The 14087-nt window shown below is 50.6% G+C and overlaps 1 protein-coding gene across 1 annotated transcript in view; it reads right to left on the reverse strand.

The window, feature by feature from the left end:
- robo1 (roundabout, axon guidance receptor, homolog 1 (Drosophila)) overlaps window positions 1–14087 on the reverse strand; it is a 325278-nt gene that overhangs the window by 156442 nt on the left and 154749 nt on the right. The gene's annotated exons all lie outside the window — the stretch shown is intronic.

Raw genomic sequence — 14087 nt, forward strand, 5'->3', positions numbered from 1 at the left:
CACTCCCCCTCCCACTCCCCGCACATGTGTGTACGCACGCACACACACACACACACACACACACACACACACACACACACTCCATCAGAAGGGTGTCTGAGGATGAACCCGGAGGAGGCGGTGGAGCTAACATCACTCGCTGAGGAGATCATTAAAGCAAACCCCACTCCTCTCCCACTACCCACTGCCCCCCCCCCCCAGCAATGGAGATATGAGACCTCCCCAAACAACCGAGCCGAGAGAGACCATTATAACACACGCTGGCTTTTCAATCAGGACCAATGCTGGTAAAATTCACCTTTCTGCTCACTGATACGGCTTCTTCCACACTCAACATTGAAATAATAATAATAATAATAATAACACAGCTTGTTTTTTCTGTGACTGTGTAACTGGTGAGAGTGATCTTTACTTCTGAAGAAGTGCAGTACTGAATGGCAGCTTCACTTGGCTGAGACCACAGCAGTCACTGTCAGAGTCTGAGTGAGGTTTGTGACACTGGCTGAACACAGCAATACTCCCAGGCAGTGTGCTACACAGCAAATGGCAAACGCGTGCATGGCCAGTAGAGGCAGTATTCCACCGTAAACTCGGAAGGAACCGCAAGGCGTGGCACCGCAAGCCCTGCTCGAAAAGCCGCGCCCCTCCCAGTCTCCATAGCAACGGCACATGCCACTTTAAGCGCTGCTCTGTTTCACTTGGTCCTGTCCCAGAGCTCCCACTCCCACTCACTCCGCACGGGCTACAGTGACACACCCAACGGACCTCTCTCTCCACACTGCAGTCCTACCCCCTCCCACCTCCTCCATGTACCTCAGGTGTGACACTCCACCACAGGGAATTCAATTCAATTCAATTCATTTTTATTTGTATAGCGCTTTTTACAACACAAGTTGTCACAAAGCAGCTTTACATTGTTCCCAGGCCTGAGACCCCCTGAGAGCAAGCCAACAAGGCAACAGTGGCAAGGAAAAACTCCCTATCAGGAAGAAACCTTGAGCAGAACCGGGCTCATGGGGGGGCCCATCTGCTTCTGGCCGGCACTGGGCAGATAGAGTTAGACACAATATTATGCAATGTACATTTGTTATTGACAAACAATAGCAGTTAACAGTAGAGTGATTATAAGAATGTCTCCTAGGATGTCCGGGTCTTGGAATGCAGTTGGCTTTGATGGGCAGGGCAGCGAGGTAGCAGGACTGGAAAACGAGATGAGACGCTTGGGCTACAGCTCCGGACAGGAGCCCGGAGCAGGGAATAGGAAGCAAACAGAAAACAGTGGTTAGTGGATGATAAGAATGGCAGGGATGTAGAACAGAGAGGCAGGAGAGGAGGGGCAGAGAAAAAGGTGTGCAACAAGGAAAGGAAAGGGAACAAACACATGGACCCACACTGTTGGACTGCCTGATGCTCACTCTACTCTTTCTCCACAAAGAGCATCCCAGACTGTTGTGCAATATTTCCAGCAGCTTGGTTATCTGTGAATAACACATAACAGCCTTGGGACTCCAAATTCCCCTCTGCGTAACAAAAGGTCAATACGAACTTGAAAATTTGCCCATGGGAAAATGTCCAGCTGAATTCAGCAAGCACACACCCAGACAATGGCCATTCTAAGGAAACACATGTATAAACACCGGCTGCTAAGCCCAAGCACACACTTGTCCTGAGTGTCATCATTGTGTCATTCATTGTGTCATAGGAATCTCCCTCTTCCCCAGGTGCCTTGTAAGTGGCACTTAGGATACAATGTCTGTGGGAAAGACAGAGCGGGTGAGACGCCTGACCGCAGCAAAAGAGACCGCTGCCCGCCGAGGGACCGTCGGCGTGCCACAGACACGCTGTCACAAAGCGCAATCAGCCGGCAGGAACATTACAGGGCAGAGCAGCAGTGAGTCAGGACCCGCCAATCAGGAGAGGAGCGGCTCACCTGTCACCTGCAGGTTACCGTGCGCTCAGGTACCGGGTCATTAACGACAAGCGCCTTCCTGTCTGAGACAGGGGGAACGAGAACAGGGGCACAGCTCCACGGGAGGAAGAAGAGGCAGAGGAAGATGGAGACGTGACAGAATGCCTCTCTTTGCAGCCCCCAATCCCCATTGGCTAAGACCTGGGGTGTGACCAATCAAAGGGAACGTGGGAGGGGGAAAGAAAAGTACCTGCTCACAGCAGCAAAGTTGTACCAGAGAGAAACAAAGGAGTGAAACCAGGCTCAAAGGATTTGTGGAACTAATAAATGTTCTGTAAGTAAATGCAGAACAAATTGGCTGCACTCCACCCCCCGGGGGCGTACAACACGTTTCGACGTTACCCTTCCCTCAGCCAGCCCGACCACGCCTCACCCGGGCGGGACAGACACAGAGCCGCTCGTGGCTATTATCAGCTATTACCGATAATGACACTAACGATAATGGCGATACTCACTCGACAACTCGAACACGGGGGCCCCGTGACTACCCACCACAGCTAGAGCTGCTCTTAAGACCCCTCAGAATAAACGAGAAAAACAATGGCAATTTACAACCCGATCAATATTCGGCTGCGCCCTCCGGGTCTCAGCGGTGTCATAGATTCAATGAAAATGTGTCTGAGCAGCTCGGATCGATACGCTGCAGGAGCGGAGGAGCGAGGAGAGGGCACCGGGGAGCGGGGAGCAGGTTCCATCGAAACCAGCAGGGTGCACTCAACCCGCCCGTCAAAGCCGTCACCGCTGCCCTTCGCAATTAGAAAAACCTGTGTAGCCCCCGGGCAAAATCATACATATTAAATTTTTATTACAATTTACATTGAGCTGAATTAATCTGCAGAGGGAGGGAGTGAGAGAGAGTGAGAGAGAGAGAGAGAGAGAGGGGGAAGGGGAAAAAAGCTAGAAGTGCCACCCGGCAGCGATTATGATTTGAGCTCCACTGATTCCGAAAAAACTGGAAATGGAAATGTGTTTTCCGCTCCCTGTTCTCGGAGCTGTCCTCCTCCTGGCAGCGTTCGGGGTTTGGGGAGAGAGAAAGGCGGCTGTCAGCCCTCTACCCCCAGCGCAATCTCACAGACGTCGCCCCGGCAGGAAAACGGCAATCACAGGGGCCAACAAAAGCAGCTCCAGCCGTCCTGCTGGAGTTGACCCTTTTCCAGGCTTGCTGGTCTCCTCCCTGGCTCTGAAAGGCCCTGATGTGTGCTGTGGTATTATCACAATGTTACTGTGGTTTCTCCTACCCTCGATGGGGAAGACTACTTTATCTCTTAGGAGCCAGTGGGCCTCTTTCTCCCCAGAGTCACCTTTCCCCTCCATGACAGCATCTGATAAAGGCAATCCCGGTCCTCTCCCGCACAGCGGCTCGCGGGTTACCAGGGGAACGGCGCGTGAGATCAGGCAGGGCGCGGCGTCTCCTGCGCAGCGGAGAGAGGCGGCGTGAGGCAGCGCGAGCTCGCGTGACTCACCACTCCGCCCCTATAAGCCCCGCTCAGCTCACCGCGCTCGGGTGCAGATAAGAGGCGCGGATGTTTGGCGATGTTGGCGGGAGCGGTGCTATCTACAATGCCGTTAATCTGCAATTAAGGGGAGTTTAGGAGGATTTACGGCCGCGATAAGAGCAGAACCGCGCCTGCAGGTAGCCTGGTGGAGTCAGTGCAAGAGGCGATCGCGGGATACGGCCCTGGCCAATCAGCACCCGCCACACAGGGCTTGCTGGGAACATGCTTGACCAATCACAGGCCTTGCACCCTGTCTCATTCCGCTAGCCGTTCATAGGACATGTCAACTGCATGCCTGAAACAGCGGGGACCTGGAAGGAGGTGGGCTGCTTCCATCCACCTTATATGAAGTCACCAGAAATGTGAACAGCTTACCAATTGAGCAGGTGAATTACCCACCGCTTTTTAATTGCGCGGCCAACTGCACATCCATTATGTCACTTCAGAGCACAGTTATCACCAGGCACGCTGTTAGAGACCTCACAAGCAGCTGGGAAGTGAGGCTTGTCAATGGGCCAAAGTGAGCTGGGGGGGATCCCTTCAAGCTTGATGTAAAGGGGGTCACAGGACAAGGAAGGGGTGCAGAGGGGGTTTCAGGCGAGGATGAGGAACTGGGACAGCGTGGAAGCTCTGGTGGGCTGACCGGCTCACACCCGTCTCTGGTCAATGGCATTCAAAGGAACCCGAGAGAAAACAGATCTGCCCACAGATTTTAAAAAATTTTTTAAAAAAGACAGCCACCACGGGCCAGCCAATTGGGTGACCCAATACGGCAGAGTGTAACAATATCTCACACTGTTTCATTGTCGGGGTCCCGCCCAGGAATGCGCAACATGAATGCCTTCGCCGCTCACCTCAGGTTCCACCTGTCTGCATTGTTACAAAAGAGGTATCCATTTCCCCACTGAAAGACGGGCTCCAGGGGCCGTGTGTGACCGCGTCTGGGACGGGGTGGGGGGGCGAGCGGGTCGGCTTCTGTGGCAGCCTTTATCCTTTGGGATTTCTGTCACACCCCACAAAGAAGGGGTATCGTTTCTGAGGTGGCATAAAGGGGAATGCATCTGAACCTCAAATTAATCCCCGGCAGAAGCCCAAAATCACGGTGGCTTTTCATTAAAGGACAGCTAAAATCTCATCAAGCTGAAATCGTACCCCTCTCCCTTACAATATTAGACAGCTCATTCACACTGAAATGCCAATCTGTCCAACTTTGCCATTCTGGAAATATCAGTGTAAACTCCAGGATAAATGAAAAGAGTTTCAGAATAATGGAAACACAACCCCTACATTCCTTCATCCCATATAAACATAGTGACATTAATACTACTTCTGTATCAAACTTACATCCCATGGTGGAAAAAAAACAACTCAGGCCATCACAACAGAACCCTCTAAAACAAACACCCCTCTCTCTCTCTCTCTCTCTCTCTGCCCCTCTTTCACACAACTTCCCACCACTTCACCATACACAAACACACACACACTTCATCAGTTTCATTACGCTTTGTTTCACATGTACTCCATCCTTTTGTCATTTTTTGCAGTTTTCAACACGTTAGTGTTTAAACACATTAAGCTGTACATGACCCTCCTATTTACACTGTAATCTGGTGCGCTGGCAGGACAAAAAAAAAAGGAAAAACACCATTCTGGAAATATCGCTCTTGGTACGAAGTCTTTGCATTGGGTTTCAGTCTTGGACGGAGTTCATAAAGATAAAAAGGCTATATAAACACTCGCTGTATAACGCTAACAATTGTTCTTTAGTTTTCCACAGGCCTGCTGGAATAGGGTTTCATGACTAATTCGAGTGGAATGGTATGTCTGCCGCTTTATCTCGCTTTGAGTCGAGACATCTCGTGTGACATCACAGAGCCAGACTCCACCCCCCTGTAAGAAGTGACTTCAGAGACTGTCACTTATACCGGGTGGCCCCTATGTGCACCTCCAGCCAAATACCATCAACGATTTTTTTTTTTTATTCCAGTCTTAAAATGTAATTCTAGTGAAATTCAAACACACCGTTGTGGCAGATTGATCAGAAATGCAACCAAAATGGGGATCTCTCTTGTGCACAGACAGACAGACACACACACACACATGCGCACGAGTGCGCGCGCGCACACACACACACACACACACACACACACACACACACACACACACACACACACAAAGAGCGCTCATATCTAAGCTAACTCAGATGACTGGCCCAAACCCCTGTACAAGATAAACAGTGGAGGAAGAACACTTGTAAACCTGGCTCTCAACTACAGCACACACACAGCCAGCTGGTAGGGAACGTTGCGTTCCGCCCGCGGGGGTGACCCTGGGCGTTTCCTGTGCCCCGTCACTGAGTAAGTGTCCAGTGCTCCAGGCATGACCAGCACTGCTTCACGGCACTCAGGTGACCCCACGCTCAGGTGATCGGGCGAAGACCGGATGGGGGGCCCCCCGGGTCGACCTGAGAGGAAGACCCGGCCCGTTTCGCTCAGTCAGCTGTGAAACAGATCCGCCCATCTCCCTGGAGGGGATGGCTGGGGGTCCCGGGCGTCGGTGGCTCGGGTTACTGACCCGATCCAGGGCACGGGTCCCCTGGGCTGGGGGCCCGTCCTGAACAACGGCATCGGAGTCCAGAGCAGGAACAACGGGAGCACTCTCATTACACTGAGACTGCAGTTTACTCACAAAAAATAAGGCAGCAAAAACAAAGCTTGACTTCTACATCCACAAAATGCACTTTTCACCTTCTGAGAGGGGAACTCGCCGGCGAGCGCTCGGAGTGGCAGAACTGAAGGACCCTAACGATCGGCTCTAATTAACTGGAGGAGTTTGTTTTACGGTAGCTGGCGGTATTGTTCACGTTGGTAATAAGACAGGAGAGGACTGTCTGGTAGATTTGAGCATTGCAAATAAAACGGGAAACAGCTTGTTTCTTTGGCAGGGCAAAGAGGCTGGCGTTTCCGAGGCGATGGGAATAAAAACGAGAAATGAAGCGATGGGAAAAAAACAACAACAACTGACTGTCGACTTTTCAGAGGAGCGTCAGGGGAGGCCACGGAGAACAAGCCACAACGCTCGCACATGCCCAGTGGCGTCCGCAAAGTTCATTAGCGGAAAACACAGCCTGGCAGATTCAAGGATTGGGGGAGGGGGTTAGTTTCATTCCTGGAGGATAAGTAAGTCTCAGTCCCATTACTATATTCATCCTGGGAATGTCAAACTGTGGGGTTATCACGCTCGTCGGAGCACGTGGGCCGTGAGGAAGGTTCTGGAACGCTGACAGATGGAACGTTCACAGCCGTCTGTGTCGGATGGAGGAGGTGTCACTCACCCTCTCTCCCTTCCTCTCGCTCCTCTCTCTCTCTCTCTCTCTCTGTCCCCGGCTCCAGGCAGCCACAAAACTTTGTGTTTACTTCCCTTGCCGCGACGTGTTTAGATCTGGCTCACTAAATGAGACTAAACGCCGTCCCCGCCATTCTCACGGGGACACGGTGGTGGCGGCGGCGGCGGCACGAAACGGGCGCAGAGGAACAGGAGCGTAATTAAAACGGCTGTTTTGTGGAGGGCCAGGCGTTCTGAGCGAGAGCGCGAGCTGTGTGAAGCGGAGATTTGGAAACGCGGCCACAGAGACACTCGGGGGAACCGTGCGGGGAGCGGGCGAATGAGCCATTTTCTCTCTTTTTTTCCCCTTTCTTCTTTACATGAGCCAATTTTTAATGAGTTTTGACCAATGTGAATTCAGAGATACATCAAAGATGCTCCAATCAGCAGGAGAGCAGTTGCGCTGGGTAATTGAATACGGTAGACCATTTATTCCCAGACAGGGGGTGGAAACGGCTGCTCTCACTGTTACCAAAGCTTCACACTCCTTTAAGTGTTTAATTAAAACTGGAAGAATAGTCTCGTTGTGTTGTGGTGTCCGCTTCGGGAGGTTGGAAAAAAATAACTCATCAAAACACTGCCTTAGCCCCATAAAAAAAATGTTTCCGTAAGCTCTACTCAATCTAACCGCAGAGCATTTTGTCTTTGATTAGGCGTAACAAATTCAAGTGTTATCGTTTTTTTTTCCTCCATTTCTTACATTTAAACATTCACAGAAGCCAGGATTCAATCAACATTTGTTCCTAAGGTTGACTCACAAATAAATGCAAAACTAATAAAGCATTTCTTTTTCCAATATAAACAATCAATTTCATTCAGTTTGAATGCTGGCCTGTGCTGGTGAAAAGTAAAAGCGATGCTTATGTTTCAATATGTAAATCACGGTTAAGGACAGGGGCTGATTGAATTCAAGTCAGACATTTACGCCACTGTAAATGTGTCACATGTGAACAAAAAAATTGCTGACATCTTCTGCTTTGTTCAGGGGAGAGTATGTTGTGGACTGATTATCACAGTTTAAGTTATCTTACATCTTTGGCAATACTAAATTATACGTATGTGAATCGGTCAATAAATAAATAGTGCTAGTAGCTGTTTGATTCTTCCAAGCAATGTGTGCCTATGGGGAAGACACCTTTTTTCCTGTACAAACAACTGCAATCATGCCATAGCTCAACCCTCTGATGGATTCTGATATGAGGACTTGCATGCGAGTGTGCAGTGTTCTACGGTTCCTCTCTTCTCCCTCCAAAAACATCCAGAAGACATAGGCCAGCGGGGAAAAACATCCCTGCAAAGCACCATCCCCATCCGCAAACCAGACAGGCAGATGCTTCATCTTAACACTGTTGCCTCCGTTCCTCAACAAAATGTCACTCTAAGTTAAGAGCAATGCCAAAATGTAGGCCACCGTCCCCTCCAAACACGCTGCAAAGGGACAACACCCCCGAAAGCACAACAGCCAGCCCAGATCCCCCTAACGGCCCAACAGCGCTGTTACCCATGAGCCCTAGCTGGCACGCCTCTGCGGTCCGAGCGCGCTCTGCAGCGTCCCGTTCGGGGAGGGTGGGGTGGGGGGGGGCGCCCCAAGGTCGCCCCGCTCACTGCGACACCGCGGCAGGGCGACGGGACCGACGAGCACGCTCAGTTGGCACCGCGGGACGGAATATGGCACTGATGGCCCCCCGCCAAGAAACAGACAAGCTCTGTAGTGCTGCCAAAGAGTATCAAGAGCTGTGATGCGTCAAAAAGGGGGGGTGGGGGCAAACATCTTTTAAATGTTATTTGGGAGATGGCGGACGCAGTTTCAGACGCTTGTTATTGCTGTGTTTAACTGCATTATTTATTTCCTCAGCAGATGCTCTTCACCGGGACAAATTTACAATGCTCGTGCCTTTTTTTTTGGTCTTTCGCATTCTGTTACCAATATAGAGCAGATGGGTCTAACTAGAGCAATTCAGGTAAAAACACTTGCTCAAGGGTATCAAAGCGGAGTCCAACTCAAGGCTGTCAACACCGTACGCAGTCTTCTGTGCCCAAAACAAAGTATCCTAGCCAACTGAATTTTTATTACTGTGTAGCAGAGCATCATGCCACATGTGCTTGCTTTGCTGATCATAAATACTCACCATTTAATGAATATGACTATTTGAGCAGCAGTGGGCGAGTTATAAATGCTCAGCTGTTAATGCTGAAACACTGCGAGTAAAGACAGAGAAGGCACCACAGGTGAAGTCCATTAAAAAGTGTAGTGGTTGCAGAGTCTGTTAATATTTCAATCATCCAGGAAGTTTTCTTTGGGAAACCGTTTACTGGAGGTGTGCGAGAGGCAATTTAAGTAACGACAGTTGATGAATTCGGAAAGGAGGACTCGTTATTTGTTATTCGGACTGAATGAGGAGGAAATGGGCACATAAACCCATTTGTTATGAGACTGCGGGGAACTGCTTATTACCAGGGACACAGATCCAAGACAAGTATCTGGGGGTGGGGGGGACGGGGGAGGTTTGGAGGCCAAACGAAGTGGCGTAAAGTTCAGCTGAAAGGAAAAAAACAGCCTGGATCCTACAAAAAACCCCAAAAGTCTGGAAATGAGTACTGGGAATTAACGCATGCCTTGCAAGGCACGGTAAATATTTGGGCAAATTAATGAGGGGGCAAGTTCTGCCAAAGGGCTTTTCAAGACATCCGCAGAAATGCGCCCGGACCGGCATTAAAAAGACATTTCCTGCTCCGGATGATGGCACATGAACCTCGCTCCACACTCAAACAACCCGCCCCCCCCTTTGCTGAGCTGCGCCCCACCGGCAGGACCCTTCGTCCCCTCTGCTGAGCTGTACTGTACCGGCAGGACCCTTCGTCCCCTCTGCTGAGCTGTACCGTACCGGCAGGACCCTTCGTCCCCTCTGCTGAGCTGTACCGTACCGACAGGACCCTTCGTCCCCTCTGCTGAGCTGTACCGTACCGGCAGGACCCTTCGTCCCCTCTGCTGAGCTGTGCTCCACTGACAGGGCTTTCAGGGCATGGTGGTGATGGGGTGGCCATGCCCGAAAAAGGGTGCACACATTCACCCAAGCAACAAGTTTCAGAATCAATGCATTGTGCTCTCAATGAAATCAAAGGAATTCTGCTGGGTAATAACTCCAGGCAGTCACAGCTGTACAGTACTGCTGGAAGTCAACATCTGCGAGGATTTCAATATATGAAACTACCCGGTGCAAAAGGCAATCTTTTCAGCATCTCCGAACACAGACGTGTCTGCAAAGTGCTGCACATTCGATGTAATATACTGCCTTAATGCGCTGTTCTGTAGTGGTGCTCTGCTTTCTGTACACATGGGAATCTGTCCTCTGTGGCACGCAGGCGTCTGTGAGACGTGCAGTGCTCACAGCATACTCGCCATCCCGCCACACGGCCCCCGCCCTTCCGCCTCACTGCAAGCCCTCCGCGGAACAGCGTCTGCGCGGAGAGACTCGTCCCCCTCTCTGACGCTAATCCATCCATCTCCGTTCCCCTCCTCTGAAATTTATTTGTTCCTGCTTCTATCATTCATCCCTCTCTCTTCTTCTTTTTTCCTGTCTTGGAGGAGTATCTCCCAAAAGCCGCACATCTGCGAAACACTTTGACCTTGTGGACCCTCGGCAAACACGGAAAAAAAAAAAATCAGCAGAGGGGGGAAAAGGGCAATAAAAAGGAGCCTATCCACACGCAATCGGACCGGGAGACGTCAATTAATCGTGAAGAAGAATGCCGCTCTGGTGCGCCGTCATTATTCGACCCTTTCACAGGAATCCCTCTAATGTCAATCACCCCCTCAGGACATGTGCCTTCTGGTAATGTGACATTTCTGCTCTCTTTCTTTGCTGAGGGTGGCATTTTGGGATCCCCGCGCGAGACGCCTCAACATATTTAGAAGTGCAGACGTCAGAGGGAAATCTGAGCGCGCCGCAGAACAGGCCGGTGGAAACTCTGGTCGCTCGCATCGTACATCTCAGATGATGTATGACATCGCCAGGGACAGCGCTGTATGAGGGAGGTCATGTGACCAGAGGACTGCTGTGGTGCACCATGGGACAGAGGTCAAAGTGCTTCTGGGATAAAAAAGCTGTTTCTCTGACAACAGTTCAACCCAAATCACTGGAGGAAAGAGTGACTGCTTAGCAAAAAACACTGGACATAATGGAGACGTGTATGTATGCGTGTGTGTGTGTGTGTGTGTGTGTGTGTGTGTGTGTGTGTATGTGTGTGTGTGTGTGTGTGTGTGTGTGTGTGTGTGTGTGTTTAGTGGGGGGGGGTCCTTAACCTTTTTTCCTCCACTCTATATTAAATCAAGATACTCCAATAACTGTAGTTCACCTGAGAAATTGGTTCCAGATCCACCCAGGGGGGACAACAGAGTGTCAAACAGGGGGCAAACTATGCTCCCACAAATCACCATTATGATCGGGACGATCTTCAACGTGCGGAAGTGCGAGGAACGGTCAAATCCCACTCATAGTTCCGAAACACAAGCGAATGGTGACAAGCGGTGAGCGGTCCCACTGAATGGCGGCAAGGATCACCAACAGTCAGGTAACGCAGCACCTGTACCTGAGCGGAAGCTTGTGGGCACAGCGCTCCACTGTCCACTGAAGGCTCCCGCGAGCCGCTGTTCCCTGGTCGCACCAGGAGCCAAATAAGATGACAGCTCTTCCCAACACCCCCCCCCCCCAACCCCCCAACCAACCCCCCACCCCCAACCCCCCCAGCAATTTCTTAGGGTGAATTAAGGCTTCAATTTCAGATAGTGACAGAAAGATTGGTGGGGGTGGGTGGGGGGGCTCAAAAACCCATACAAAGGGGTGATTTGGAGCTTTCAGGAGAATGCGTCTGGCCAACAGCCACATGCAGCCATCAGGGCCTTTTATTTCCCCCAAAAAGAGCCCCCTGCATTAAAACATAACCACAGCGCCTCTTAGGAAAACAGAGTAATGTCTATGCTGACTGATAATGAGCCTCATAATGGCTTTCAGTGCATGTGTGAGGAATTCTATTTACAGAGAGTAGGGAGGGTTGGGAAATGGATATCTGGGAGCTGTCATGAGGGAAGTCATTTTTGAAATCTACTCCAAGACAGCAGACATTAATGGTTATTCTATGAGGTGCTTTCAGAAGCACAAGCCGGAGGTACACGCCCCGCCCACACCAATCCAGCACTGACGCACACAGGCAACACGTACATTCGTGTGCATACATGTACACCTGCACGCACACACACAAACCCACAAGACTTCAGTTATTTTGGCAGAGCTGCTAAGTGGGATTTAGGTTACCGTTGCACTCCTCTGTAGAAGTAAGACTTAACACTGAATCTAACGCATCTGACAAGAAGGTCTAAGGAAAATCAAGCAACACAGGTCCTTCACAAGACCAAGGTCCTCCTTTGGATTTGGTATGCCCCATCGTATTCACTCCTTTATTTGAAGTCTCCTCACCATGGTAACCGCATTAAGGTGGGAGCATCTCCAATTGCAGGTCCTTCATGATAAATTCCAAGGTCACCTTCCGGTTAATTAAGCTAAGAAGAAGCATGCCTTTTGAGAGAAGAGTCCCTCCCTCCTTTTCTCTCTCTCTCGCTCTCTCTCTCAGTGACAGGATTAGCCTCAGGCCACTGCTTGGGAAAAAGTTGCTGATGAAGCTATTGAACCTGCTGAAGAAGACACAGAGGGGGACATCTATTCCTGCCAAAAAAACACAGTCAACACAACACAAAGGTTGGGTCGGCCACTGCTTGAACAGCAAAGCACTCTTACGAATGTGTGCCTAGGTTGCTTCAGCGTAACCAACACTTGAACGCATAAGGAAATGGAATAAAAATGACTCCAGAAGCAATCAAGATTCTTGCACGCCAGTTTTGTTTTTACAATATTCTTTTGAACAACCTTTGGAATATGCGTGTCACTTATGTGGGTGGATTCAGATGAGATCAGATTGCTCTGGCTTTTAACTGACGAGTGGATGTGAGAGAACCTAAATCCCTGCCAACTTCTTGATGAAATACAAAAGGGCTTGGTGACAGAAGGCGGCTTCACCGCTCCGAGAGAACAATGCGGATTTCCTCCGCTGCCCTGAGCCACCGCCCTACGAGGTGGGACACACGGGGACGCACAGGAGGTCGAAAACATTTTGCGTGGCGCGAAAACACGAGACGGTCAGCCGTTTTCACGCGATTGTGCGCCTTCCCGCGGTTTCTCTTGCGTTTCCCCCCACAGCGACTCGCTTCAACAGTGCTTTGTTCCTCGTTCATCCATCCCTCAGACCCCACCTCCTTTTGGCCCTCCCCTCCCTCTCTCTCCCTCTCCCCCTGCTCCCTCAGCGCGATTTAGGCTGAAACCAGGGAAGGGAGCTTCGTGCGGTCGGAGACCCCGGCTCTCTGGAGCGGAGCTGTGCTCCGAGGAGACGGGGGAACAAGCGTCCATCACGGCTCCCATTGGGGGTTTAATCACCAGCTCCGTCTCCTGACCCGACAAAGGCACAGTGGGACCGCACTGTGTCCAGCCGTGGGAGCCCCGGTGCCAACCCAAAGCGATCACCCACAATGCACTGCACCAGAGGGGGATGTAATGGTAGGACAGTGTGGGAAAGCTACTGGGCTGGGGGACAGAGTTCCTTCTTCCTCTCGATCATCCTTATTTTCTCATTAAATCCCCTTTCAGAAATGTTTTCTTCTTCCTGTCCCTCGGACAGAAATACCCAATGCAAAAAAAAAAAAAAGTTTTAGCATTTAAAAAGTGTGACAAAGCCTTCCAGTAAAAGAGGCTTACAGACAAGCTGAGAAAGGGGGGGGGGGGCAGAGGGAGAAATGGGAAGAGAATCTATCTACAATGCCATCTTTCAGTCGGACCAAACGGAAAGCACAGAATCCTCCGGCTTTTTTTTCTCCCCAGCTGATTAAAATGCAGAAGACAGGACACTGTGAGGTAACACTCGTTTCTCCACCAGAACAAAAAGTTGGAGAGGTGAAGCTGGAGGGCTGGCAGCGAATCTACAACTTAACATACAACATTCAGGCCCTGTAAAGCCGACCCACGAGCTAACACCTGGCATTCTTAAACCATCACAATTACATACCGGTGAGGTCAGGATATCTTCATCACCCCGACATTACAATAACGCTACACGTTCAGTAAGTTTCCGACTACATCCACCTCAGTTCCACGTCTCTCGTTCTTCCTTTTACTAAATCCTTTTTGCTCTCT

This window comes from Megalops cyprinoides, chromosome 9 (assembly GCF_013368585.1).
Source record: "Megalops cyprinoides isolate fMegCyp1 chromosome 9, fMegCyp1.pri, whole genome shotgun sequence".
Taxonomy (NCBI): Eukaryota; Metazoa; Chordata; class Actinopteri; order Elopiformes; family Megalopidae; genus Megalops; species Megalops cyprinoides.